Source organism: Bubalus bubalis, chromosome 13, assembly GCF_019923935.1.
Source record: "Bubalus bubalis isolate 160015118507 breed Murrah chromosome 13, NDDB_SH_1, whole genome shotgun sequence".
NCBI classification, from domain to species: Eukaryota; Metazoa; Chordata; class Mammalia; order Artiodactyla; family Bovidae; genus Bubalus; species Bubalus bubalis.
The window spans coordinates 73477911-73501346 of record NC_059169.1 but is presented as its reverse complement, the minus strand read 5'-3'; the positions used below and the strand labels follow the sequence as shown (position 1 = coordinate 73501346).

At 46.9% G+C, this 23436-nt stretch overlaps 1 long non-coding RNA gene across 1 annotated transcript in view; it reads left to right on the top strand.

Annotated features, from left to right (window-relative positions):
• Positions 1-6981: 6981 nt before the first annotated feature.
• Positions 6982-23436, top strand: part of LOC123328838 — a 78090-nt gene continuing 61635 nt past the window's right edge. Inside the window, exons 1-4 of the long non-coding RNA XR_006543830.1 lie at positions 6982-7094; positions 7563-7696; positions 11357-11552; positions 13768-13853. This is a non-coding gene — a long non-coding RNA (uncharacterized LOC123328838). The remainder of the gene's footprint in view (positions 7095-7562; positions 7697-11356; positions 11553-13767; positions 13854-23436) is intronic.

The window sequence follows — 23436 nt, the reverse complement described above, 5'->3', positions numbered from 1 at the left end:
TGGAGATAGGGTCCGTGTGTGTGTGTGTGTGTGCGCGCGTGTGCATGCTTATTTGCTCGATCATGAAATGAGTTCACAGAGCAGGGGGTGTGTGTGTGTGCATGTGTGTGTGTGTGTACATGCATGCTTATTCGCTCAATCATGAAATGAGGTCAAAAAGCGGGGCCCTAAACCCCAGGACTGGTCCTTATAAGAAGAGGAAGTGACACCAGGGAGGAGCATACAGAGGGAAAAGCCAGGTGAGGACACAGAGAGAAGGTCTCCAGGTTAAGGAGAGAGAACTCAGGAAAAAACCAGACCTAGTAGCACCTTGGTCTTGGACTTGCAGCCCCCAGAACTGAGAAGTCATTGTCTGTTGTTTAAGCCATCCTTTCCCCCACCACACACACCAGCCTATGATGCAATATTTTCTTATGGCAGCATAAGCAAATACAGAGGCCCACCTACATTTGAAAGTAATCTTTTTATTTAAAAGCAGTCAATCCTAAAGGCAATTGACCCTGAATATTCATTGGAAGAACCAGTGCTGAAGCTCCAATACTTTGGCCACTTGATGCAAAGAGCCAACTCATTGGAAAAGACCCTGATGCTGGGAAAGATTGAGGGCAGGTGGAGAAGGGGGCAACAGAGAATGAGATGTTTGGATGGCATCACTGATTTCAATGGACATGAGTTTGAGCAAAGTCCAGGAGATACTGAAGAACAAGGAAGCCTGGGGCGCTGCAGTCCCTGGGGTTGCAAAGAGTCAGACACGACTGAGCGGCTGGACAACAAGAGTGGGGCTTCCCTGGTAGCTCAGTGGTGAAGAATCCGTCTGCCGACACAGGAGCTGTGGATTCAATCCCTGGTCCAGGAAAATCCGACATGCTGTGGAAGTCTATTCATTTTGTTGCAAATGGCGTTATTTCATTCTTTTTAATGACTGAATATTTTTCCATTGTATATATGTATCACATCTGCTTTATCCATTCATCTGTTGATGGACATTTAGGTTGCTTCCATGTCTTGGCTACTGTAAACAGTGCTACAATGAACACTGAGGTGCATGTATCATTTGGGGCCATGTTCTTCTCCACATTTTTGTCCAGGAGTGGGATTGCAGGATCATATGGTAGCTCTGTTGTTAATTTTTAAAGGAAACTCCATACTCTTCTCCCCAGTGGCTATAGCAATGTACATTCCTGCCCTTTCTGTGGCCATTGAGCAGCCTCACACCTCTTTAAGCCCCCTTTGCTCCCAGAACAGCAGAAGCCGTGCCCTGATGGCAGACACCTGTCCCTGGGCCTCACATCAGAGCTTCCTGGAAAGCTCTTCTTCTTTTCAACTCCATGATTGACATGCCTTTTTTTTTTTTTTTTTCTGGTGATTGAGCTGGAAATGAAATTCCACAGGCTTGAAAAACTGTCAAGCAGAGTCTCATTGAAATTGCTTTTTTTTTTTTTCATTTTTAATTTGAAGAAAACAAAAGCCCAAAACCCTGCAGTTAGTTGAAGAGTCATTAAATAATTGACTGCACTTGCCATTCTAAGAGGTAATTCAATACACCCCATCAAGCCACCTTTACAATGGAACTTTTCGGAGGCCCTCACTAGAGCCCACCCCGTAGGGGAGATGCAGCTTTCTTGGGAGGAGGAGGCTATGTTCCCTGGACTGGGAGCCTGGGGAGCAGAAGCAGGCAGACACCCTCAAAAGGACTGCAGCCCTGACAGAAACCAACTACATCACAGACAGGGTTGTTTAAAACTTGGCAATTTCAGATCAATTTCCCTTCAGGGTAGAACATGAAGATACTTAGGAAAGCAGATGCATTTAAAGGCGGCCTAAAGACTTACCAGGGTTGTGTGTGCCTCAGATCCTAAATCAAGGGGATGTGAAAGGTGGTTTGGAATCTTTGGGATTTAACAACTCTTCATTCTCTCATTGGCCTTTCAAATTTCACAGCGCTTTTTTCTCTTTGCTGAGTTCAGCTTAGTTAAGGATGCCTTGGTTGTTATTAATAAATAAATCCCAGATGGACTTCTTTCTTAGTTTAATGCATTAATTGCATTTATTTTTTTCCAATCTGGAATAAAATCCTCAGGAAATCACTAGTGATGCTTTTTTAAAAAAAAGTTGTGATAAAATACACATAACATGAAATTGATCATCATGACTATTTCTTGTGTCCAATTTAGTGGCATTAAGTACATTCATGGTGTGTTCCTGGGGACACTTCTGCACTTTTTCCTACCCTCATCCCCAGCAGTCTGGACTCACTAGAAGTGGCAGAGCAAGATTTTGATGATTAATTGCCATTTCTGCTGGTCCCATTGCATCTCTCTTGGAATATTGCGCCTTTATCCTGTGAGGGTCTCTCCTCCATTTGAACGGTTGTTGTTCAGTTGCTAAGTCATGTCTGACTCTTTTGCAACCCCATGGACTGCAGCCCGCCAGGCTCTAACTACTTTCAATCAAATGCTTTCACCTTAGCCAAACACCCACAGAATTGAGAAATGGCATCTCCCTCTGATTCTAATTCGTGGTCACTCTTCTTCACACAAAGACTACAGAGAAAACAAAAAGTCATGAGTGGAAGGAACCAATGTTTTTTGGGTGGCTCTGTGCTGCTTTTGTGCTAACCCAGGTGCAGATGTCACCCCATTCGCTGTTGACAAGCATCCTCCACCCTACTAGTTCCATTTAACAGATGAGGATGCTGTGGCTCAGAGAGGTTAAGGAACAAGGTCACACAGCTGGGACTGAACTCCAGGTTCAAATGAATTACAAATCAAATATGGTCTGTGGCCTAAGAGAAATGGAACCCAGGAAGGCAGGAAGATTCTAGGAGGATGATGAGGACGGTGAATAAGTGTGTAAGAGAGTAAAAGAAGAACATGCCCATCACCCTTTCCGGGAGGAATCACCACCATTGACTTCTGCTCTCAACAGCACTCACAGGGTCTCTCACTAGCTGGGCCTCCTATGGAGAGACCTCCCAGTAAGGGCTTCCGGGCCATGCTCTTCCCAGCTGGGAGTCTGATTTACAGACATTTCAGATTACTTTGATCACTTGCATTCTCCTGCACATAGGGTCACTCAGAGCTGCAGGCAGAATTTCTGACTCTGCCTTCAAATTAAAACGCCAACTATTTGTCAAGATGGATTTTTTTAACCAACTGTCTTCACGTGTTCGAATGTCTCTGGTTGAAAATGCCCCTGAGAGTTACCATGGCAACACCTGTCTGCAGAATGGCGGGAAGGAATCCTTAAAAGAGATTCCAAATTGCTGTGGCCACTTCCAGCCAGACACGCACTGAGTTTTGCTCTGGGGGTATCTATCTGATGACTCTGGACCGGGGATGAAAGACCAGGAGGAAAACTCCAAGGTTCCAAAGATGTGTACGAAGTGTCTCCCCAGCCTCAGGAGGAGGCTCACAGCGTCTGTGCTGATTTTCTTCCGTCCTTCCTCCGTCTTCAGGGCTCAAGGTCAAACACTTAAAAGCAGATTTATTTCTAACAGGAAAGGACTGAATGCAAGTTAAGGAAGAGGCAGCTGGCTCAATAAAGGTGGATAAAAGAAGATAGAAACAGTTGAAAGTTTGAAACCTGGAATTGAGTTTTGATAAAGGATTAAGATAATTTCCAAAACAGATCAATGATTCTTTTTTCTTTCTTTTTTTCTCTCTCTCTCTTTCTTTCTTCCTCCTTCCCTGCCTCTCTCACTCTCTCCCTCCCCCCTTTCCTTCTTTCATTCTTTCCTTGGACATGGAATAGAAATGTAAACAATCCAGAGATTTGAACTGTAGAGTCTGACATAAGCAAGTTTTACAATTATATGAACTCCCCTGCCAATATTTAATTAGTGCTATGATCTTTCTAAAGATGGCAAACATCATACTTTAGTATTTAAAAGCTATAAAATTCAGTTACATATGAGTGTAGGGTTTTGTGGGTGTGTGTAGAAAAGATCTGAAAATGTTATAGATAATGAAAGTTGCTCAGATCAGATCAGATCAATCGCTCAGTCATGTCCGACTCTTTGCGACCCCATGAATCACAGCACACCAGGCCTCCCTGTCCATCACCAACTCCCGGAGTTCACTCAGACTCACGTCCATCGAGTCAGTGATGCCATCCAGCCATCTCATCCTCTGTCGTCCCCTTCTCCTCCTGCCCCCAATCCCTCCCAGCATCAGAGTCTTTTCCAATGAGTCAACTCTTCGCATGAGGTGGCCAAAGTACTGGAGTTTCAGCTTTAGCATCAGTCCTTCCAAAGAAATCCCAGGGCTGATCTCCTTTAGAATGGACTGGTTGGATCTCCTTGCAGTCCAAGGGACTCTCAAGAGTCTTCTCCAACACCACAGTTCAAAAGCATCAAGTCTTCGGCACTCAGCCTTCTTCACAGTCCAACTCTCACATCCATACATGACCACAGGAAAAACCATAGCCTTGACCAGACGGACCTTTGTTGGCAAAGTAATGTCTCTGCTTTTCAATATGCTATCTAGGTTGGTCATAACTTTCCTTCCAAGGAGTAAGAGCCTTTTCATTTCATGGCTGCAATCACCATCTGTAGTGATTTTGGAGCCCAGAAAAATAAAGTCTGACACTGTTTCCACTGTTTCCCCATCTATTTCCCATGAAAGTCGCTCAGTCGTGTCCAACTCTGCAACCCCATGGATTATATAGTCCATGGAATTCTCCAGGCCAGAATACTAGAGTGGGTAGCCTTTCCCTTTCAGGGGATCTTCCCAACCCAGGGATCAAACCCAGGTCTCCTGCATTGCAGGTGGATTCTTTACCAACTGAGCTATCAGTGAAGCCCCACAGGTGGGGGAGGGAAGGCTAAAGCTTCCGCCTGTCTTTTGGGGAGGCATGGTTCAACCTGCAACAGTTGGGTTCCTCCTGAAACAGACTCTGAGACAAAGTTGTGAATGCAAATATTTAGTTTCTTTGGGAGGCGATCACAGGAAGCGCTGAAGCAGGTGGAGAAGTGAGGAAGGGAAGGGAGGCAGACAGAGGACATGAATGAGCGGGATGCTCTTGGGGGCAGATGGGACCTAATCCTGCTGGGGGCCCCGGAGGACCATGCAGAATATCCTGCTGGAGGAGCTTTGGGTGTGTTTGCTGTAACCTCCTCTGTAGGGCCTCGGGCTGCTAGGGCATTGCCTCCCAGCATGTCCATTTCCTGGGAAAGCCCTCAGGCAGAGCCGTGGCCATGGCAGGGGGAGGTGGCTGCCTGCAGGAACCCCAAGGACCATGGAGACACCGCCAACAGCATCTGCTCCAGCCTCACCTAGTGGGTCTTCCTCTCACATTGAGAATAAGGAATTTTTATTGTCAATCACTTCAGTTTCTTTTTGAACATTGACAGGTAACTACTGTCTGATAAATTATGAGTGAAAAAGATATTTTACTCCAAAAGCACTTCCTTTAGCTATTGTCTGATGATAGATCATTCCAAAGATTTTCAAATTGATAACTGCATTATCTGAGCTTGAAAAAACCTTGTCCCTGGGACATATTTTTTTATCTTCCTCCCCCTCCCCATTCTGTACCCATCTGGTAAATTCCTACGGGCATGCTAAGTCACTTCAGGTGTGTCCAATTCTATGCGACCCTCTGGACCATAGCCTGCCAGGCTCCTCTGTCCATGGGATTCTCCAGGCAAGAGTACTAGAGTGGGTTGCCATGCCCTCCTTCAGGGGATCTTCCCAACTCAGGGATCGAACTTGCATCTCCTGCATCTCGTGCATTGCACACAGATTCTTTGCCGCTGAGCTACCGGGGAAGCCTGGTAAACCCCTCTCCAAGCTTTAAGACTGAATCGCATCTCTGCATCTACGATGAGCTCCTGTCGGTCATCCTGTGGTGCCGAGCACAGTGCCCTGTAGAAGGACGTTATGCCGTAAATGTTTGCTGAATGCATGAAGGAGTGAATGAAAGAATGTATGGATGAGTGAATGTGGGATCATTGGTTATTTCAAGCTCTCCCTACCACACAATTGGGAAGTGGCACCCTAAGAACAAAACTGTAAATTCATTATTCGTCCCAGTGTGCCGTAACCCAGGACACTTTATGTTCACATAAACACCTTGAAAATAGTTACTGACAATTTGTTCAGGTGTCGCTGACAAGGCCCACATATGACCGGCTTTTCTTCCCACAATCTGATGGCTCTTTGATGCGCAGCCACGTGACTCTTCTCCCAGGCCTGGCGGCAGCCTCTTCACGGCCTTTTCTCATGGGCTTACGGTCAGCTTGCTGTCCACCCTAAAAGCAGGCGGCTCCAGCCCGCCGTCCCACTCCACGCCTGTCCCCGTGTCACGCTGGTGTCCTGGGGTGTCACCGTCCACTCTCGAGACAGCGCTACCACTGCTCCTTGGTGCAGACATGGGCTGGTGCCAAGTTTTTGTCTAATCTCAGAGCATTTGCTTTCTTTTTCTGGATTTCTGTAGGAGCTGAGGAACATCTGAAACACTGGCCAATTGTCTTTAAATCAGTTATTGACTTTGCTGTCATGACTTCATCTACGAGTCCATGAAACCCAGAGCTGCTACCAGGACAGTTCTAGAACAGCCAGCATCCTCAGCTTGCTCTTCAGTTACTGCCTGTCTTGTCCTCACTGTCAAGCACTGAACAGCGTGAGCTGTTTTCCTTGGAGCTGGAGGTGAGGCGACAGAACCCTTAGAGCCTCTACCTTAAGTTCTATTACATTGGCATATTTTTTTTCACAACCATGTTTGAACATCCATCCACTTATTTAATAAATATTTATGGCAGCGCCATTGCACTGAGAATACAATGGTTTAAAAGACCCAGTTCCCCACAAATATTCATAGCAGTGTTAGTCATCATAGCCAAAACAATTAAACAGACTAAACATTGAAAGAATGTTTAGTTGAAACATTGAAAATAATGTTGAAAACAACTAAAATATCTTCAACAAATGGATGGATAAACAAAATGTGGTATATATAATAGAACATTTCTCAGCTATAAAAAGAAATAAAGGGCTGATACCCGCTACAACATGGATGAACCTTGAAAAGTTTATGCTAAATGAAAGAAGCCAGACACAAAAGGCTGCATTTAAATGAAATACCCAGAATAGGTAAGTCTACTATAGAGATGGAATGCAGATTGGTTGTTGCTCAGGGCTGGGGAGGGGGTACAGGGTGTGACTGCTTGATGAGTTCAGGATTTCCTTTCAGATGATGAAAATATTTTAGAACTAGATAGAGGTGGTGGTTACACAACAATGTGAATGTACAAAATGCCACTAGAATTTTGTCTCAATTAAAAATAATTTTTTTAAAGACCTGGTGCCTATTCCTCACAGTCCATGAGTTCCAAAGTTTCACATTCAGGCCCCAGAGAATCTGCAAAGGGGAAAAGAGACCACAGTCTGGTGTGGAGGCAATCATTGACGTCACTGAGAACTTTAAAGTGGAAAAGGACATGGAAACCATCAAAGACAAAGGCTAGGATGGGATTAGCAGAGAAGTTGGGCCCTGCGGCTCTGTGGTGTTCTTGGTTCAGTCCTGAATTAGCAGAGTAGCCTTGTCTTGTCTTGTTTTAGCACTGCTTGGCAGCCACTGGGCAAGCTGGTGGAGGAAGAGGAGATACAAAGATGAATGAGATGGAGACTCAGCCCACTGTCCAACCTACCCAGCGGCTTGCATCCCAACAGGGGAAGAGACCTGCCCACAGACAGTGAGAAATGGGGGAAGATAAATAATGAATGCTGTGGGAGGGTCACATGGAACTCTCTGGTATAAGCCCAGGAGGAGGAGGGAGATAGACTTCATCCAAGAGAAGGAGTCGCTTTCTGCCCCACAGGACTGAGGGCAAGTGCCAAGGGCTTAAGAGAACTCCATGCCCTAGACTCTGCCCTGCAAGCTTATGTTTCCATCAGTAAAGGAGGCCAATTGGGTGGGTGGCAGATTGTTTCCCAGTTAGATCAGCAACCCACGGGAATTAAGGAAGTACCCCCCAGTGCTGGCTGATTCTCTCCCCAAGAGATGCCCACTTGACTCTCCATTTCCCCTGGGTTCTCCACTGGCAGCAGGAGGCGTTAAGGGGCAGGGAACCTCCTCTCTGGGATTTTGCTCTGCTGGAGAGAGTGCTCTGGGCTTGACCTGTAGCATCTTTCACAGTCATCCTTTGAAACAGGGATCATGAACACATCTTTCTTTCTTTCTTTTTAAAATGCTTATTTATATTTATTTAGCTGCACGAGGTCTTAGTTAGGCTTCCCACGTGGTGTTAGTGGTAAAGAACCTTCCTGCCAATGCAGGAGACATAAGAGAAGCAGGTTTGACTCCTGGGTCACGAAGATCCCCTGGAGGAGGGCATGGCAACCCACTCCAATATTCCTGCCTGGAGAATCCCATGGACAGAGGAGCCTGGTAGGCTGCAGTCCATAGGATCGCAAAGAGTCGGACACTACTGAAGCGACTTGGCAGGCATGCATTGGGTCTTAGTTGCGGCATATGGGATCTTTAGTTGCATACAGACTCCTTAGTTGTGGCTTGTGGGACCAAGTTCCCTGACCAGGGATGGAACCCAGGCCGCCTGCGTTGGGAGTGTGGACTCTCAGCCACTGGACCACTGGTGAGGCCCTAAATGTTCCTTTTTTGCAGATGAGGTTCAGAAAGATGAAATGATTCGCCAAAATCAGGCAGCAATAAGTGATAGAATCAGGATGTGAACTGGTGTGACGTCACAGGCTCTGCTCTGTGTACCTCCGACCCTGTTTGGCTAAGAGTTGGTGCCGTAGGGCATCAATATTCATTAGGACAACTCCTCCAGTTGGAAACATTAAAGGAAAAACTAATACAAGGCTGAAAAATGTTGACAAGCTATTGCTGGACCTAAAGCACTGAGCCTTCCTAGGGTTGCTGTGCTTCAGCTGGGCAGGCTCCATCACTCATGGGGCCTCCCTGGCTCCCCTGAGCATCAGAGGCCTTGACCACTGGCAAGAGTCATGTCCTCAGCCCAGAGCTGAGACCTGCGAGGTTTCTGATGAAGAAAGAACAAAGTGCCTGGAAACTTGAGTTGCACTCTGTCACAGTGAAAAGGCCAGAATTGGCATTTTAAAAATTCATTGTCTTCTAATAATAAAACTGTGTTTACAGAGAGCTGGGCGTCTGAGAGCATCAGGCTTGTGCAAACATCACTTCTGGAATGTTCACAACACAGGCTCAGGGAAGTGAGAAGGTGACTCTGACTCGGGTCTCTGCAGTTAAAAGAAATGGGCCCAGGGGAAAAGCGTCCTGCTCCAGGTGGGCAGAAAGCGGCCAGAGGGAGGTGATGTGAGTTCCAAGAACAAACACTTGCGGAGCACCCGCGCGTGCCAAGTGCTGGCACAGACACACGAACAAGCCTGTTTTTGCCCTGTGGAGCATCTGCCTCCTGCATGCTGTGCTCAATTCCTTATTCCTGAATGCAAAAGCCATGGAGGCAGAGGAAGCTGGTTCTTAGAGAGCTGGGGGAGGAAGTCCTCCTTGGTCGCTCATCTTCGTCTTGCACTCACCCTCTTTACATCAGGCTCTGAGCCTTGGCACAGTTAAGTCCTCTGCAACCAGCCCAGCTGGCAGGGGCCCTGCTTATTCTTCTGACCTTATCCTGGAGACGCCCTGCTCTGTAAAACAATGAGCAATCCTCTGGACAGAGGAGCCTGGCAGGCTACAGTCCATAGGGTCACAAAGAGTTGGTCATGACTGAAGCGACTTAGCATGCATGCACACAACCAGCCCAGCTGGCAGGAGCCTTGGAAGTCACTGTTGTGTGGAACCCATGAGCTTGGAGAAGAGCCTGGTCCTGGTACCTTCCTTTCTCCTTCAGATCTGGTTCCCGTGGAGGAGCTGGTTTGCCTGTCTGCCCACAGCCTGGGGCAAGCTCCCTGGGCACACATGCTCCACCTTTGTGGGAGGCGGGAGGTGGCAGGAGGCCAACTCTCCAGGGATGGGTTGGATAGTGGTGGGAAGTAGTAAAAGACTGCACACCTAAGCCAAAAATCCTCTACTCTGGACTTTTCCAATAATAAAGCTGACATTTTCATTCTCTCCTGTCAGATTCTTGATTGGTTCTGAGCTCAGAGGATGGAAACTGAAGTGTAATTTCTTTCTTTCCTAGAATCCTCCTGGGGTCTCTTTTCTCCCCTAGCACACTCACTGCCTGGCACATAGGGGTGGTGATTTAGTTGCTAAGCCATGTCCAATTCTTGGGACCGCATAGACTGTAGCCTGCCAGGCTCCTCTGTCCATGTGATTTCCCAGGCAAGAATACTGGAGTGGGTTGCCATTTCCTTCTCCAGGGGGTCTTCCTGACCCAGGGATGAAACCAGGGTCTCCTGCACTGCAGGCAGATTCTTTACCCTCTGAGCCACCCGTGCCTGGCATATAGCTGCTGCTCTCTATTTACTGAATGATGAAGTCAAAGATGCTAAGATGGGAGGCTGATGCTTTTCCTTCCTTACTGTAGAAATAATCCAAAGCCATTGTCATGGGTCACTTAGGAATTGTGCTTTGGTTGGGAAGGGTCAGGTGAATCAACCCTAATTTGATTGGCTGAAGGTCTCCTATTTTTGAGGAAATTATGTCTGAAATGGAATTAGCCTCAGCCTGAAATGCCCAGGGCAAAACCCCTAGTACTGTGTTAGTCGCTCAGTTGTGTCTGACTCTTTGCAAACTCATGGACTGTAGCCCAGCAGGCTCCTCCGTCCGTGGGATTCTCTAGACAAGAATACTGGAGTGGGTTGCCTTTCCCTTCTCCAAAGGATTTTCCCAACCCAGGGATCAAACCCGGGTCTCCTGCATTGCAGGCAGATTCTTTATCACCTGAGATCTCTATTGAGAATAAAAGCAATGGGAATTTGATGAAGTTTAATTCTTTTGCAAAGGTCTGTCTAGTCAAAGCTGTGGTTTTTCCAGTAGTCATGTATGGATGTGAGAGTTGGACTATAAAGAAAGCTGAGTGCTGAAGCTTTGATGCTTTTGAACTGTGGTGTTGGAGAAGACTCTTGAGAGTCCCTTGGACTGCAAGGAGATCCAACCAATCTGTCCTAAAAGGAAATCAGTCCTGAATACTCATTGCAAGGACTGATGCTGAAGCTGAAACTCCAATACTTTGGCCACCTGATATGAAGAACTGACTCATTAGAAAAGACCCTGATGCTGGGAAAGATTGAAGGCAGGAGAAGGGGACAACAGAGGGTGAAATAGTTGGATGGCATCACCAAATCAATGGACATGACTTTGAGCAAACTCTGGGAGTTGGTGATGGACAGGGAAGCCTGGTGTGCTGCAGTCTATGGGGCTGCAAAGAGTCGGACACGACTAAGTGACTGAACAGAACTGAATTCTTTTGCAGGGATGGAAGTACCTGTCCAGGTTTTTGTTTCAAGAGCGTTCAGCTGTCTAAACACTCAGCTCAGCCAAGCCTCGCTCTGCATACAGACTACAGAGGGACTTCAGAGGCGCAAGCATCCTGCTCTCATCTTCCCATCAGCAGAGCTCCTCGTTTCCAACCCTGACTGGAAGGAAATGAACCCTATGGCAGAGGGCAGGTGAGGGTTGGAAGAATTTAGGTGTATATTAAAAAAAAAAAAGGATTTATTTCCCTTTGGCTGTGCTGGGTCTTTGTTGCTGTGTGTGGGTTTTCTCTAGTTGCATCGAGCGGGGCTACTCTCTAGCTGCGGTGTGCAGGCTTCTCAGTGCGGCGGCTTCTCTTGCTGTGGACCTGAGGCCCTAGGGCGCCCGGGCTTCAGTAGTTGTAGCATATGGACTTGTAGTTACAGCTCCTGGGCTCTAGAGCACAGGCTCAATAGTTGAGGTGCACGGACTTAGTTGTTCCACAGCACGTGGGATCTTCCCAGACCAGGGACTGAATCCTCATCTCCTACAGTGCAAGGCAGATTCTTCACCACTGAACCACTAGGGAAGCCCTAAAGTGTACATTTAAAGGCTGCTGAGGTGGTCACTGAGGCTGTAGTCTTAATGCCAACCCCAGGGAGCGACAAGGTGGAAAAAAAAATTTTTTTTTAAGTGTAAAACTGAAAATAAAGAGGGGGACACAAGAGACATCTCAAGACATCTGTCTGTGGGGTGGAGGGGGAGAATGTAGAACTTTCCCCAAGAAAGCAAGTAGAAAGGAACATGAAGTTAAAGATTGGTGGACAGAATAAGCACCCCCTAATCACTTCATGGCAAATAGATGGGGAAACAGTGGAAACAGTGTCAGACTTTATTTTTTGGAGCTCCAAAATCACTGCAGATGGTGACTGCAGCCATGAAATTAAAAGACATTTACTCCTTGGAAGGAAAGTTATGACCAACCTAGATAGCATATTCAAAAGCAGAGACATTACTTTGCCAACAAAGGTCCATGTAGTCAAGGCTATGGTTTTTCCAGTACTCACGTATGGATGTGAGAGTTGGACTGTGAAGAAAGCTGAGCACGAAGAATTGATGCTTTTGAACTGTGGTGTTGGAGAAGACTCTTGAGAGTCCCTTGGACTGCAAGGAGATGCAACCAGTCCATTCTGAAGGAGATCAGTCCTGGGTATTCATTGGAAGGACTGATGCTAAAGCTGAAACTCCAGTACTTTGGCCACCTCATACGAAGAGTTGACTCATTGGAAAAGACTCTGATGCTGGGAGGGATTGAGGGCAGGAGGAGAAGGGGACGACAGAGGATGAGATGGCTCGGTGGCATCACCGACTTGATGGACTTGAGTCTGAGTGAACTCCGGGAGTTGGTTATGGACAGGGAGGCCTGGCGTGCTGCGATTCATGGGGTCGCAAAGAGTCGGACACGACTGAGCGACTGAACTGAACTGAACTGAATCTTTCTGTATTTCTGCTGTCTTGGTGCTGAAGCAGGATTGGCCCCTAAGTTTTAAGTCTTTCAGGCCACACAAAGGATGTTTGTCTTTCCCCTGTCTTTTTCTGTGTGTGGTGTGGGGGGTGATGGTGGGGGATGGGAAATGGAGTCCTAGCCACACAGGAAAGGAAACCCAGGAGGCCTGGGTTTCCCACCACTGCAGATGTGCCCGGGCTGGGAACAGGAGGCAGCAGGTCTGCTTGATTGAAAAAGAAAAACCCACAGGGGTCCTTCTGATTAAACACAGGTCCCAAGGACCCACTGTATTGCACAGGGAAGGCTGCTCAATATTATCTACCAACCTAAATGGGAAAAGACTTTGAAAAAGAATAGATATGTGTATATGTATAACTGAATCACTTTGCTGTCCAACCAGAAACTATCACAACATTGTTGATCAGCTATACTCCAATATAAATTTTTAAAAAAATGCAGGTCCCATCAGGACCCCCTCTTCTTTTCATTGCAACTCAGCATGGTGAGATGGGGTAACTTGCCATATGAAGAGAAAATCACCTCTTGTCTCAGAAGTTGCTGTGCCAGTTAAATACACTAATATTATGTGCCACGGCCTATTTTATCACCTTGTGGTAGATCCAGAAATCCCATGCCTGGGAAGCTTCCCTCTAGTGCACCTCTTTGGGAATGAAGCGTTCAGGTTGCTTCCTAGGACTCTGGGAGGCAAGGCCCTTCTGGAAGGGGCCGCAAATGAGGTCAAACGTGACTTGATAGGATGCTTAGGCGTGCTTAGTTGATCAGTCGTGTCCCCTCCAGGCTCTTCTGTCCATGGACTTTTTCCAGGCTAGAAATACTGGAGTGGGTAGCCAATTCCTACTCCAGGGGATCTTTCCAACCCTGAAGGATTGAACCTGCATCTCTTGCGTCTCCTGCATTGGCAGGTAGATTCTTTACCACTGAGTCACCTGAGAAGCCTGAGGATGCTGAAAACAGCTACCAGTAACAGACCCATCTGTCTGTTCCAGGGGTGAGTGAATCCTTATTCTCATTTTGCTTGCAAGGAAATGGAGGCACGGAGAGGTTGGGTCATGTGCTTTACATCACAGCCTAGTACGTTTTATAGTTGGGTTTGGGTGGCTTGTGCCCTGCCTTTCTCTCTCCTGTGCCCTGCTTCCTTCTCACCCCAATTTTATCCCCAGCCCAGACTGGAAGGAGAGCGTTGAAAATATCTCTGTAAATCAGAGATGTGATGGTACCTGCCCGTAGGGCCGTCGCAAAGATTCAGTGAGGTGATTATGGGACATGCTTACGAGCACACCTGGTGTGTAGTAAGCATTCAGTAGATGTTGGCTCTTAGGATCAGTGCTGGGTCAGCCAAAGGGTTCCCGAAGGAAGACAGAGAAAGAAGCACCAGCGGCAGGGAGAGCAACAGGGCAGCCGTGACCAGTAGTGCCCTGAAATCAGATTCTTCTCAGAGGGACCTCAGAGTGATTGCCTGAATCTGCTGAAAGAAATAACTGGTGCTTGTGTTCACCAGATTGAACAGCTAATCACGGCTCTCCATCTGTGATTATAAAGTATCAGAGACTTGAGAAGGGAGAGCTTGTTAGGTGAAAATTGAACAAGCATCAGCCGTCTGGAGAGGCAAAGCGCTCAGTGAACATCAGAAACGGCTGTGTCTTAGGCATTCATCGGGCAATGGCTTATGATTTCCTTTTCTTTTTAAATATCCCGTGGCAAGCCTCAAATGCTTTAAAAATGAGGACCCAGAATAGAATATGAGTCTAAAATACAGGAGGCCCAAAAGAGCTCTATTTAAGGTTCTAAATAAGGCATGGAGTTTATCACTCAGTACAGAAAGACCAGCTCCAGGCTTCCACTGCTAATTATAGCGTTGACTTCATTTTCTCCTTCTTCCCCCTGGTGTGTGTTTTTAGTCTTTGTTTCCTAACAAGTCTGGAATCACTTGTGGTTTCATTCTCCCCATACCACTTTCCCGCCTCTCCCTTCAGTGCACCAGAGCCTGGACAGCTGGGTGGATTCGCTGTCACATCCTCTGATTATTGTGTTTCTCTTGCTGTTCAGACAAGGAGCAGAGTCCTTCCTACTTCATGCTCCCATAGCCGCAGGGTCACCGTGGGGGGCGGGCATCCATCCTCCACGGGTATATGACCTTGCTACCTGAGCAGCAGCTTCCACTGCACAGCCCCCTGGATACACACGAGTCTCTGCACCCAGCCTCTGGGGACTAGACTCCACAGAAGGCACCTGACCTAAGGGCCACAATCGTTTGGCTTACAGACATGCACTGCTGCTAAGTCACTTCAGTCGTGTCCGACTCTGTGCAACCCCATAGATGGCAGCCCACCAGGCTCCCCCGTCCCTGGGATTCTCCAGGCAAGAACACTGGAGTGGGTTGCCATTTCCTTCTCCAATGCATGAAAGTGAAAAGTGAAAGTGAAGTCTCTCAGTTGTGTCTGACTCCCAGCGACCCCATGGACTGCAGCCTACCAGGCTCCTCTGTCCGTGGGATTTTCCAGGCAAGAGTACTGGAGTGGGGTGCCATACTAGACCAATCAAATTTCTTTTTTTGAAAAAAATTATGTATTTATTTATTTTTGCTGTGCCAGGTCTTTGTTGCTGCTCGTGGACTTTCTCTAGCTGCAGCGAGTGGGGGGCACGGGCTTCTCATTGCGGTGGCTTCTCTTGTTGCAGAGCTCAGCCTCTAGGGCATGATGGCGTTAGTAGCTGCAGTACACGGGCTTCAGTGCCTCCCAGCATGAGGACTCTTCCTGGACCAGGGATCGAACCCATGTACCCTGCCTTGGCAGGCAGATTCTCAACTGCTGGGCTGCCAGGGAAGTCCCAAATTTCTTTACTCAGAAATCCAAACTAAAAGGGAGACAACACATTCGCTGGCTGGTTGCAAGAGCTTCAAATCAAAGGCTGTACAGTGGAGTCGGGCATGGGGAGACCTCACCTAGATGGATGGCCTGCTCATGGCCCAGCAGAATCAGAGCTGAGGTGTGTGGCCACGTCTGACCGAGGTCGGGCACCAGAATCAAGGTTCCCAGATCCAAACTCCAGGTGTGTCCACAAGGGGTTTGGCCTGATTACAGCTCCATCTGGGTCCTCAAGATGAGCCCCATTTTCATACCTAAGTTGGGCTTCCATGGTGACTCAGATGGTAAAGAATCTGCCTGCAATGTGGGAGACCTGAGTTTGATCCCTGGGTTGGGAAGATCCCCTGGAGAAGGAACTAGAAACCTACTCCAGTATTCTTACTTGGAGAATCCCATGGACAGAGGAGCCTGGAGGGCTGGAGCCATGGGGTCATAAAGAGTTGGACACAACAGAGACACACACACACACACACACACACACAGGATTCTTTTACTGCAGCCAGATGAACCAATCCTGGTAGTCAGTAACTCAGTCCATTTCCACAAGATGCCATAGGAGTGCAGATCTCTGACGTCAGAGCAAGTCAGCCTGGCCCCTGGCCCTGGGCTGGTGCGGGTCTGAAGCAATGGTAACCTGAGGCTGATCTGTGTGGTTGCCAGGACTGCTGTTGGGTGGGTGTGTGAGCAGCTGTGATTCTGGGAGCAGCCTCTAAAGCATTTAAGGCCCATTTACAGGTAAGGGGTGGATGCATCTTAATTCTGAACTTGTTTACTGGGGCCACTATCTACCCAGCCATTCAGCAAGTATTTATTGGGTCCCTCTGATGTTCAGCCCTGAATATTCACTGGAAGGACTGATGCTGAAGCTGAAGCTTCAATCCTTTGCCACCTGATGCGAAGAGCTGACTCATTGGAAAAAAATCTTGATGCTGGGAAAGATTGAGGGCAGAAGGAGAAGGAGGCGACAGAGGATGAGATGGTTGGATGGCATCAGTGATGCAATAGACACGGGTTTGAGCAAACTCTGGGGGATGATGAGGGACAGGGAAGCCTGGCGTGCTGCAGTCCATGGGGTCACAAAGAGTGAGACGTGACTTAGTGACTGAACAACAACTGGTGTCAGTTTATGGCACTAGGTGCTAAGCAGGAGTCAAAGGTGAAACGTTCGGGTATCTTGCTCTGGGCTTAACAATTAAAAGATGCATGCACAAATCAAGAAAAAAGCGACAACTGTCATGAAGATGTACGAATAAAATACCATGGGCTTTCAGAACAGGCACCAGCACTTCCTTCCAGAAAGATTATGGGAAAGGTTGAGGCTGAGAGGACGCTGTGTCTGGACCTCGACCCTCAGGGAAGATCTGGAGGCTGGTGAGTGGGAAAGACCAATAAAAGGCAGTGCGTGCAGAGGTACAGAGTGAGGAGCACGAAAAGGAAAGACCGGGGGTCACATTGGGTTGAGAGCAGTTCATAGGTGATGGGAAACGTCATGCTGTGCAGCGGGCTTTATTTTGAAGCCGATGTGATGTCACTGGAGGGGGTGAACAGAACAATGGTGGGCAGAGAGAGCCTTTGGAAAGATTACCGCCAGTCGTATTAATAGGAAGGAGGGAAGCCTAGTGATGCTTAAGGAGCTGTCCATATCGGATCAAGTTGAGGGGCAGAGCAGTGCTCCCACCCAAGGCATCTTCACTTCTGCTTCCTCCTCAGGAGCCTGACCAGTAGCACTTTCCCCTCATGACAAATTCCTCTTTTCCTGATGGACCCCACCTGCTCCCCACCCCCAACTGTAAAATGTTGCCAAATGGATTCAATTCAAATTCTATGTAATAAAAACATAAAGTAAGGCAACATAAATGGAAATGCTTTAAGTAACATCCTCTGGCATCTCATAAAAGCCTCTTAAATTGATTACACGAGAGCTCAGGGTGCAGACACCAGAAAAAAACGAGGGTTTTATGGGAACTTTGGCAGCGCCCCAAAGTGAAGTCGTGTGGTGGTTGCCACGGACATAACTCTTCCCCAGATCACGTTTGTGCTTCAAATGCTGCACCCTGCACAATGACTTTCCCTTCCCTACACAGCTCACATATCTAAAAACAAAAACCTGCAGTCATTAGCAATTCGTCAGCTCTGATCATTTGGACTGTTACAATTCTGAGGTCCATTTTGCAAAAATTCAGACAACTAGGAGGGTGAAAGAGTTATCCTGGAGGCTAGGGAAGATCTGCTTTTTTACCCCCTACAGGGTTGGTTTTGCACGATGCTTAGCTTCAGTCCTGGTATTCAGTGCAGAGGAATATGATGCACTAATTCGGCTGCTGGAAAACCCCTGGGAAATTGGGAGAGGTTTCTTTCCAGCACATCTCTGGAGTCTTCTCTTGCCTGTCCAATCTTCTGTCCAGATCTCTGTTGCTCGAGCAAGGCAGCCTGGGCGTGGCTCTGGGCGGGGGCGGGGCTGACCAATGATACCAGGAGATTGATCCTGCCTTCTGCAGAATGGTATGAGTACCGTCTGATTGTCGAAACACTGGTCTGAGAACAGAAACACACTCTTGGGAATAGTTTGTGACTCATAGAAGTGGAAGGTTTTTTCTTTTTTTTGTTTTAGTATTTCTTTATTTGGCTTACACATGGATTCTTTACCATCTGAGCCGCCAGGGAAGCCCACGAGTTTGCTAGGGGTTTACTGGGGCTTCCATGGTAGCTCAACAGTAAAGAATCTGCCTGCCAATGCAGGAGACGCAGGTTTGATCCCTGGGTCAAGAAGATCCCCTAGAGAAGGAAATGGCAACCCACTCCAGTATTCTTGCCTGGGAAATCCCATGGACAGAGGAGCCTAGTGGGCTACAGTCCATGGGGATCTCAAAGAGTCAGACATGTCTTAGTGACTAAACAACAATAAGAGCAGGGGGTTACCAGGGCAGGTAAAGGGAGAGTCCCTTTAGACAGATACCTATACGTGAAAGGAAACCAACTCATTGCAAGGGCTCCTTGCTGTTCTGCAGGGCTGGAATGGACTAGACTAACAGGAAGTGCTTTAGGCAGGGCCCGAGGGATGGCTGGGGCCAGAGGATCCTGGCTTTGGAGATCTTGCCAACTTATTTGTATATTTTCCCTGCAAGCCATAGGGAAACTTTGAAGAGTTTCAAAAAGGATATGACAGAGTCACATGTACATTTGAGAAGAATAAACCAGGGACCATGTTGTGAGGCTGAAGTGGGCAAGATCAGTTAGGAAGTTCTTATATTCATTCAAAAGACAGACCCAGCATCTCCTGGGTCCCAATTCTGTGAGGACAAGAGACCTTTGTCAAACACCCAGGCAGGACGTGTCAGATCCTTTACAGGTGTGTCCAGGTTCTTCATTTCCATTTGTTCCCATGGAAACCTAGTGCTTTTTTTTTTTTTTTTCCTATCGCCCTATTGTGCCACACACACACACACCTGGTGTGAGAGAAAGTTTTATAAGCCTCAACCAACACACTCCCAGCTTCTCAGGGCCCCGGGTTCAAGATGAAGGAGGTGAGGACGCAGAGCCCGTCAGGTCAGTGTTTACCATGGATTTGTTGGTCCCCTCCGGCAGGTAACAATGATAGAATCAATGCCTTCATTTCATGCAAAGAAGGTTTTCAAGGCTGCACAAACTTACATTTTATAGTGAAATCAAAAACAACTTGTTAAATTTACTGTCTTGCGACCATATCCTCTACTTCATGTTCTTTATCCCAAACATACAGAACTGATAAAATACGAGTGAATGAAACACTCAGAAGAATTCCCATAGAGTAGCAGACAAATGCTCCTAAGTCGCTACTAAATGGCTCAAAGATAATTTTTCAATCAAATGCTTGCTTGGCTCTTAGAAATTTGACTCTGTTCCAAAAAGCTTTGTGACCTAAAAAGTAAGCAAATATAGGAAGATTGGGTTCAAAACTTCTAATGACTGAGGTTAAAACAATCTCTAAGAAAGATTCTAAATGGAAAAGCCGATGTAAGAGCCAAATACTAAGTGAAACAACTAAAAATTATGGGTCAGACCCTGTGACTGTGTGTTTCAAATGAATTCTCTAGAGTGTATCAAGGGATATAGCAGTGTTTATAATATATGCTGGGTTTACAAATTATATCTCCAAGATTTTGTACTATTTTGCGTTGATTATAAAAAAAACTTGGTGTGAGAAAGGGATTTACAAACTCAAGCCTTACACTCACTGCTTTTCAAACCCCGACTCCTCTACCTTTGAGAATATATACAAGCAGCAAAAATGGACTGAAAAATGCCTTATAGGCTTACTTTAGGTGCATGAGCCTAAATTGTGATTTTTATATGCATAAACAATGATGAAATTATCAGAGGGGTCAGAAGAAGCCAGAAGGCCCTAGAGAAGCTATGAATAATTGAGTGTTTCCAGGTCATGCGGAAATTTGAATTCCGTTTACCAAAGATACGTGTATAAATGGTTTTCATGATGATTAAGACCTGTTACTGTAAAAATGTGAAATTTATAACATCGTAAAAAGGTTCGTATAAAATGGAAATATCCCAGCTGGGTGGGTTAGCCATGGAGGTCTCAGCTGGGTTCCTGCCTGAGCTCATTACCATTCAGTATGGGCATTGGTGTATTTTTTTCAAAGGCAGCATGTTATTCTTAAGTAGTTTCTCTGATTATCTTCTGAGCATCGTGATGGCCTCTGCAAATAGTGAACAGCTGTGCAAGGCAAATGCATACGCCAAAAGTGTATTAATTGAGGGTAAATTAGGCATTTTTCCTGCATCCTTACGACTATGAAATAGCTCATTCAAGTTTCCACAAATTAATGGTATGTTGTCTGTATGCAAGAGAAGCCAGAGCTGCTGACATCACATGTTTGTGGACGTGCAAGGTTGGAGGAGGCATAGACAAGTACAAGATGAGGGAAGGTGGAAAGGGAGGAGTTACAGGGTGGGGTGAGGTTTGCTTTCAGAGGAGAAGAGACAGGAAAAGAGACGACCTTGTAGGCACTGATTCCAAAAAGCGTGACAAGATACTGAGCAGTGTCACTGGGGTCTCCTGAGCAAATGTAATTATCCCCGAGAACGCCTTTCACTGCCCCCATCCTTAGCCAAGCCAACAGGCTGATGGTCACAGTCCCTTCTTTGGGAGTTATCCCTGCCCTTAGCTTCTGTGGAGGGGGTCGGTCTTGGCAGCCTTGGGCATATCCTGTGACTGTGATTGACCGTTCACACCTCCAGTCATGGCTGGATGGACCAGGGTCCAATTCAGTGGCTGCAGAGTTTCAGTTCAGTTGAGTTTCAGATCAGTTTCTCTTCCGGGAATTTGAACTCAAACACTGATGCTATGTTGGATATGGATGCTGCACCTATATTATCATGTAAGTGGGGGCATTTGGAAATGCCTGATTGTATTTTAGGTTGTAATAACAAATCGGTAAGGAGATGTCACTGGCATTTACCTGGCAGGAGGCACTAAATATCCATCACCTCTGCACAGGACAAAAGGCTCAGTAAAGAGTTGTTCCACCCTAACAGTCCTTCAGGAAAAGGCTGGGTGGAGGACGTGGGCTACTTAAAGGGACAGGCAAGAAAAAACATTTCAGGTTAAAGGAATATTAATTGGCCCAAGCTTTAGGAAACACTGGCATACGCCAAAATATCAGCATCAAGTCCCCGCCTCTCTCCCTTAGTCCCATAAATTACTCCAGTTCAGTCGCTCCCTCCTGTCTGTTCGCGACCCCATGGACTGCAGCACGCCAGGCTTCCCTGTCCAGCACCAACTCCTGAAGCTTTCTCAAACTCATGTCCATTGAGTCAGTGATGCCATCCAACCATTTCATTGTCTGTCATCTCCTCCTCCTGCCTTCCATCTTTCGCAGCGTCAGGGTCTTTTCAAATGAGTCAGTTCTTCACATCAGGTGGCCAAAGTATTGGAGCTTCCACATCAGTCCTTCCAATGAATAGTCAGGACTGATTTCCTTTAGGATGGACTGGTTGGATCTTCTTGCAGTCCAAGGGACTCGAGTCTTCTCCAATACCACAGTTCAAAACCATCAGTTCTTCAGCGCTCAGCTTTCTCTATGGTCCAGCTCTCACATCCATACATGACTACTGGAAAAACCATGTCTTTGACTAGATGGACCTTTGTCGACAAAATAATGTCTCTGCTCTCTAGGTTTTCTTCTAAGGAGCAAGCGTCTTTTAATTTCATGGCTGCAGTCACCAGCTGCAGTGATTTTGGAGCCCAAGAAAATAAAGTCTGTCACTGTTTCTATCGTTTCCCCATCTATTTCCCATGAAGTGATGGGACCGGATGCCATGATCTTAGTTTTCTGAATGTGACCTTTAAGCCAACTTTTTCACTCTCCTCTTTCACTTTCGTCAAGAGGCTCTTTGGTCCCTCTTCACTTTCTGCCATAAGGGTGGTGTCATCTGCATATCTGAGGTTCTTGATATTTCTCCTGGCAATCTTGATTCCAGCTTGTGCTTCATCCCTTCTGGCAGTTCACATGATGTACTTGCATAGAAGTTAAATAAGCTGGGTGACAGTATACAGCCTTGATGTATTCCTTTCCCAATTTTGGAAATAAATTATTTCGCTTTCCCAAACTGCTGTAAACCAGAATATCCCAGGGCATGCTCTTCTGCTTCTTTCATATCTGAGCTAGAGCAGGCCCAGGTAGCTGCTGTTGTTGTCTTGCTAAGTTGTGTCCACTCTTTGTGACCTCATGGACTGCAGCACACCAGGCTGCCCTGCCCTTCACCACGTGCCTGCAACTCCTGTACTAGTTTCCACAAGCTGTTCCTGTAAGCTTCCAATAAGGCACTTTTAAACCTGACCTCATTTGTATTGGATTCTGTTTCTTGCATCTCGAGTCCAGACTAAGACAAAAATATATGACATGATCCCTTCCCGGGAACCGGATTGTGGCTGTAACAGAGTGGGCCCCATACGTAAGGTCACAGTTGTATACCTCTCATATCTGCAGAATTATTAATAGTGCTTCCTTCCCCATCTCAAAAGTGTCCCAGTTTAAATGACACAACCGTGCTACCCACAAGGCATGCGGATTGCAGGCTGCTCTTCACTGACCCAGAATCGGCAGACAGGCTAGAAGTCCTGCACTAGGAAGGGTCTCTGGGCCCTGGAAGCAGCCAGCTATTCTTCATCTGATAATTAAGAAACATTTGTTTTCAACTTAGAAAGCCTCAGGCTGAGCTGAGAGCTGGAGGAAACTTAGAAGCACGCCTGAGCTCTGGAAGCTCATATCCACGGTGCTGGGGGTACCGGTGAGCCACACAGACAGTCTCTTCCCTTGTGGACTTAAATTCTAGCAGGAAGAGACAGAGTGAACTATATAGACAATAAATATGTATGTGTCTGACTCCGTGCAACCCCGTGGACCGTAGCCCACCAGGCCCCTCTGTCCATGGAATTTTCCAGGCAAGAATACTGGGGTGGGTTGCCACCTCCTACGCCAGGAGACCTTTCTGACCCAGGGATTGAACCTGCGTCTCTTGAGTTGCCTGCATTGGCAGGCAGATTCTTTACCACTAGCACCACCTGAGGTGATAAATACCATGGGGGAAAAAAAAGTTGGGTAAGAAGACTATGAGAATCTTACGGTGGGGGCTCAAGCTGTAGGAATAAATAAGGCAGTCAGGTTAGGCCTCCCCCCCCTCTGCAGCTTTACTGAGATACAACTGACG